Genomic DNA, 6648 nt, shown 5'->3' on the forward strand with positions numbered 1-6648 from the left:
CATTCGAAAGGGCTGGCCCTACCGATCCAAAGCTGTAGGATCACCATGACCCAGGGCAATAACAGAATAGCCTAAAGGATGTCTGGTGGAGATCCAGTATTGATAATATAGCAGAAGCCAGAGGCCTTGAATAGGACCAATGATTGATTGTAATGAACATTTGCAAGTAAAGAAGTGTGGACCAAAGTGCGTACTGTGTGACACACTATGACACACCAAGGCTTCCATGATGAGATTTTTTTTATGTTTGTTGTGCTTATTTTTTAACTTTTGTTTTGTATTTTATTTTGTGAAGGAGGTTGCAAGGGCAGAAGGTAGATCTGGAGAGGTGGGGAGATGCGTGGGATTGGGGCGAGTGATATGAAACTCATAAAGAATCAATGAGTTGTAAAAAAGAACATGTAGGGCTCAGAGAAGAAACAGTCAAACCATTGCTGCATGATTCTCCTCTCAGTAGCAGAACAAGCACGTGGGAAGGAGCAGAACACACACGACTTAAAGCACAGTGCCACCTTGTTTGCTCCAGCAAACTCTTTCTTCCTAAATGGATACAATCATAAATGGATCATATTGGAGGTCATAAGTAATTTTAGTGAATACTAGCAATCCAAAATCAGAGTATGTTTCTTGATCATATGAAAACTAATCTAATCTGAAAATCACCAAAAAAGTAATGTGAACCTTACCAATATTTGGAAATTAAATAATACACTTCGGTATCATCTATGGATCTAAGCAGAGGTTATAAAAGACATGAGAACTTGTGTTTAGCTGAGAGATAATGAAAGTATGATATATAAAAAATGAAGGATGCAACTAAAACAGTTCTTGAGTTTATGGATTTAAATATGTAAGTTAGAAAGGAAAACCAACAACAACAAGAGCCAGTGATCCAATCACAATTTAAGTAGAAAGAGAAAGGAACTCCAGGAATGTTGAAAAAGGAGTATAAAAAGACAGAAATCTGTAAAATGGAAAAGAAAGAAGTAAACACTTGGAAGAACAAAAGCAACAGCTCTTTGAAAATATTAATAAAGCTGAGAGAGAGAGAGAGAGAGAGAGAGAGAGAGAGAGAGAGAGAGAGAGAGAGAAGAGCAGGAAGAAGCATAGAGGGAAAAAGGAGACAGAATGACAGAAATGCAAATCACCAGTTACCATCAATGTGAAAAGAGTGTTACTGTAGACTCTCGGGACTGTTTGGATGTGAAAATCCTTTGAGAAACACACCTTTGAATCTGACAGAAGTAAAAAAATCTGAGTAGCTATTTTTATTAAAGAAATTAAATTTATATTCAAATCTTCCTACAAAGAAAACTCCAGGCACAGATGGCTTCCTTGATGAATTGTAGCAGTGTTTCCAAGGGAAGAAGCGTATGTCAAGCTTACAGACACTCACAGATAGAAGAGGAAGACCTGCTCTGAGAGCGTTTTGTATACCCATTGTATCCCTGTACCAAAAACAGATGAAGACAAAGAAAACATCAAAAGAAAAAATGAAAACTAAACAGTCACTAATAACAAGAAGAGAGATGCTCTGTGATATTTTTGTCTCATGAGGAGACTTGCAAAAAGTGTGATAAACCTTCAGCAAAACCATACCAGTGGCTGGCAAGACGACTCAGCAGTTAACAGTGCTTGGTGCTCTTCCAGAGGACTCAGGGTTGGTTCTTAGCACCCACACAGAGGCTCACAACAATCTACAGCTCCAGTCTCAGGGGATCTGGGTGCCCATTGCTGGCCTCATGGGTACCTGCATGCACATAGTACATGTAAAAACATAAGTGCACATAAGCTCTCTAGCTCGCTCTCTCTCTCTCTCTCTCTCTCTCTCTCTCTCTCTCTCTCTCTCTCTCTCTCCCTCTCTCTGTCTCTCTCTCTCCCTCTTTCCCTCTCTTACACACACACACACACACACACACACACACACACACACACACACACAAATGAAATAAAGAAACTCAAACCCAGAACAATACGAAAGTAAGATTTTACCCCAAGACCATATGAATTCTATCCCAGAGGACAAGAATTTTAAGAAGATGTAGTCTTTGTAAATCAACCTACCTCATTAACAAAATATGGGAAAGAATCCAATTGATTATCTATTTAAAGAAAACATCTGATAAAACCCAGCCCTGTTCATGGCACGCATCCCTTCAACAACTGTTAAGTCTGTCTACAAAGGGTCAAGGCCAAGTGCCCTATCCCCCAGAGCCCTCACACTAGGAGAGTGAGGGAGATACACAAAGACAGATGAATATATACTACTGCATTACGAGTTAGAAGCACTGTAAGAAAAGTAAATGAAGTCAGAGAGACCTCTCAGTTAAGAGCAGTGGCTGCTCTTGCAAAGGACCCAGGTTCAATCCCCAGCACCCACGTAATGGCTCCTGAATCTCTGCAACTCCAGTTCCAGAGCATCTGATGCCCTCTTCCGGCCGCCACGGGCGCCACACACACAGTGCATGTACATGTGTACAGGCGAACTTGGATACACATAAAAAAATAAGTAAAATTAAAAAAAACAAAAAAACAGAGTAAATGAGGAGGTCCTCAGGGCAGCGACAGGAGGAGGCCCTCTGAAGGTTTGCCACAGACCTGGATGATGTGAGTGATGACCTTCTCATTTCTGCCACAGTAATCGAAAAAAACACACTTAGTGACTCTCACCAGGAAGACATAGGGTTTTAGAGGGGTGTTTAGAATGTTTCATAGGGGAGTCTGCTTACTGTACCCTTGGGAGAGAGAAAATTCAGTTCATTGAATTTGAAAAGGGACTCAAGGTCCCATTTCTTACTGGCTTTCAACTGCAGGCCGTTCCCATCTTGAGGGCTGCCATGCTCCTTGGCTCATAACCACTACTGCCACGATCCTCACCCTCAGTCGACTATCCGCAGTGGACTGAGATCCCTGTCACTCTTGAATCCTTCCTAAACCTTCAATCTCCACTTGGACTTGGCCAGAAAAAGTCCGCTTCTCATGCCCCTAAGAACCCTGGACTGCCCTGGTGATCCAGGATCCTCTCCCTTAACATCATTGTAAGTGTTACAGCTCTGCTCCAAAAGGTGTACTGGCCGTTGGGAGCCAAGGAATACCATGAAGTCATACCACACAACAAACTTCACACAAGAGATTTATCAAGAGGGAAGAACCCAGGAGGGTGGCTGCCTCTACTCAAGCAAGCAGCAGCAGAGACCTGGGCAGAACGCAGGGTTTATGAAGGGGTCCTTGTGGGGCAGAGCTTTCCAGGCTGACCTGGGATTGGAGGGTTTATGTGACCTGATCGTTAGAGCAAGCTCCGGAATTGATAGGATTTTCTTCTTATAGAGTGTGGCCTGGCCACTCTCCCACCTCTGGGCGGTTACAGCCTTTAGAACATGACCATTAGCGCTATTAGGGAAATCTGGGGATAGGGTCTGGCCATTGAAGTTCCTTAGGTGGGAGAATATGCTTGGCCCAGGGAGTGGCACTCCCTCCAAATAGTGTGTTGGAGGAAGTGTGTCACTGTGAGCATGGGCTTTAAGTTCCTTGTCCTAGCTGCCTGAAAGCCAGTCTTCTCCTGTTTGCCTTCAGATGAAGATGCTGAACTCTTAGCTCTTCCTATGCCATGCCTGCCTGGGTGCCACCGTGCGCCCACCACTTTGATAATGAACTGAACATCTGAACCTGTAAGCCTGCCCCAATTAAATGTTGTCCTTATACGAGTTGCTTTGGTTACGGTGTCTGTTCAGAGCATTAGAACTCTAACCAAGACAGGGACCTGGCCATTATCCTGCCTTGAGGGTTTCCAAAGTATTCAGAGTTTACAAAGGAAGTCTGGCACTTGAGTTGGCCTGGATAGCCAGCAGTCATCACATCTGTACAGTTCCTCAACTATGTGAGGTAGTTCTCACAGCCTTGGGACCTGGGCTATCTGATGACTTTCCTCGTTTTTGTGGAAGGCTATTGTGTTGCCCACAATACACTAGGTAGAAGTCAGGAAGGGAGCCACTGGGTGTCTGGGAGAGGGATGTCAAATGCAAAGATGGCTGGGGATGTTGGAGCCAGAGAGTGAGTGGGAGCTGTTGGGAAGGCAGATTGTGCAGTGCATGGCTATACATTCGAACATCTTTACTAAGGAAGAGTTATTATTGGCTGAGCCAGCCACATTGTATGTATCTGTTGCATATGATGGTTCAAAGGGACCAGGCATGGGTGGTATAGACATTAAAGTGGACTGACTTCATTGTGATTCCATGGGATCAGATTAAAGCACCTTGTGTCTTGTGTTGCTGAGGTCATGTGGATAATGGAGAGGTGTCTACAGGCTCAACTACATAAACTCTTGAAGAAGACAGGGTCTCAACAGATGTAATTAAACTAAGATGAAGTTCTTCAGTGGAGTTCTAATCCAGCACGATGGGTGGGAACCCTTAAAAGAAGGGCAAGTTTGAAGGCAGACAAACATAGAGGGAAGTCGGTGTGGAGACACAGGGAGAAGATGCTCATTCATGATCCAAAGAGGAGGGTTGGAAGATTTTCCCTCACACCCTTCAGGAGGAACCAGCCTGTTGACTGACACTTTGATGAGGAGCCGCTGCCCTCCAGCACTGTGAGATGGCAAAGGTCTGTTGTTAGGTCTGTGGTTAAGCCCTCAGACTGTGGTACTTTGTTACAGTGGTTCAAGCAAACTCATGTAAGCTACACAGAATGGCCCAAGGAGAATAGGAATAGCGTGGGCTCTTGCTTCAAGCTCTATACATGGGAAAGGGGTGATCTGAAAACTTCACACAGAGGCACTAACATTGGCATATTTCTGCCTAGACATTAAATTTGGAGAACATTTTAAGTCTCAGAAGTTAGAGGTTCCCATTCAATACTCACTTCACCTTCACTTATATAAATATTATTCCAGGGGAAAAAAGGTAAAATTAAAAAAAAGAAAGCAAAGTAAGCAAGACAAAGCCCAGAACCTGTTTCTCAGCTGTCTCTGCAGGAAGAATGCCGATGACTAACATCATTGTTAGCGAACAATGCATGTTTGTTACTGGAGACTGGTTTGAGACAACTACATCATGAGACCCCTGACAACACAAGAATAAGGACAGCTCAGCCAACCCAGGCTCCTTGTCCATTCCTCCTGTCACCATGCCTGGTAGGAATCTTGTAGGAGACCCGTTTCCTGGTGTCCTCAAGGCTTTGGTGCCACGGCAATCCCTCCTCTCTGCTATCAATCCTCTCATGTGTAAGTGACTTATTATGACAGTATAGTAGTTGCATATAGCCAGTGCACATGCTCCATATCCTTTAATCATCACAGTAACAATAATAAATAGATTATAGAGAATTACTGTCAAGTGTTTAAAATCCAATTCAGTGTCATTGAAACTATAAATAGCTTGTTATACTGTACTATTTAGGGGATACAAAAACCACCACCACAACCAACAACAACAACAACAATACCCTATACATCTTCAGTGTACAAGCAATCTTTAAAAGATTTTATTTTAATTTATTGGTTATGTCAATGTGTATGTGTCTATGCATGTGAGTGCAGTGTCTGAGGAGGTCAGGCGAGAGACTAAGATCCCCCTGAAGCCTGAGTTGCAGGCAATTGCAAGGCACATAGATGATGGGAACAAACTCAGGTCCTCTGCAAGAACAGTGTATGTTCTTAAGTGCTGAGCAGTCTTTAGCCCTACACATTTAGCCCTACTAAATGCATTCCCTTATAATGGCTGCTATGTCTCTTCACAGCAATAGAAGAATGAGGAAGACAATGTACAAATAAAAAAATATTTTGGCTCTACATTGGTTTGAATAAGAATGACCTTCATAGGCTCATATAATTGAATGCTTAGACACCAGAGAGTAGAACTGTTTGAAAGGATTAGAAGGATTAAAAGGTATGGTCTTGTTGGAGGCATGGCACTGGATGTGGCTTTTGTAGTGTCAAAAGACTGCCAGACCTAGCCAGTCTCTCTCTGCTTGTGGATCAGGATGAAGCTCTGTTATTTCTCCTGCACCACCCCTGCCTCCCACCATGCTTCCTGGCACCATGATGATAAAACTAAACCTCTGGAACTATAAGCAAGTTTCCAACTAAATGCTTTCTCTTATAAGGGCTGTTGTGGTCATGTTGTCTCTTCACAGCAATAGAAGAGTGAGGAAAGACAATGTACAAGTAAAAAAAAATATTTTGGGTCTACAGTTGCTTGAATATGCAGACTAGGAATTGGCAAATATGGATGACTGACTGTGTAAGATGTGGATCACACTCAAGAGACGACCAGAAGAGAGTGCAAAGGCTTGTTAATGGTATCTTAGGGCTGTCCTAGCAGCCTGCACTGCCTCTGGCAGCAGAGAGAAAATGTACTCTTCTCTTTTGTAAGCTGTTTCCTGCCAGGCCCGAACACATTCCTAATTGACTTAGCCTCAATCCTTATTTTGCAAAATACATTGTAGCACTGTAGTCACTTAGTAATGTCATGTTTCCTGTACTGGATAGCTTTGTGTCAATTTGACACAGCTGGAGTTATCACAGAGAAAGGAGCTTTAGTTGGGGAAATGCCTCCATGAGGTCCAGCTGTGGGGCATTTTCTCAATTAGTGATCAAGGGGGAGAGGCCCCTTGTGGGTGGGACCATCTCTGGGCTGGTAGCCTTGG

Source organism: Mus pahari, chromosome 2 (assembly GCF_900095145.1).
Source record: "Mus pahari chromosome 2, PAHARI_EIJ_v1.1, whole genome shotgun sequence".
Classification (NCBI taxonomy): domain Eukaryota; kingdom Metazoa; phylum Chordata; class Mammalia; order Rodentia; family Muridae; genus Mus; species Mus pahari.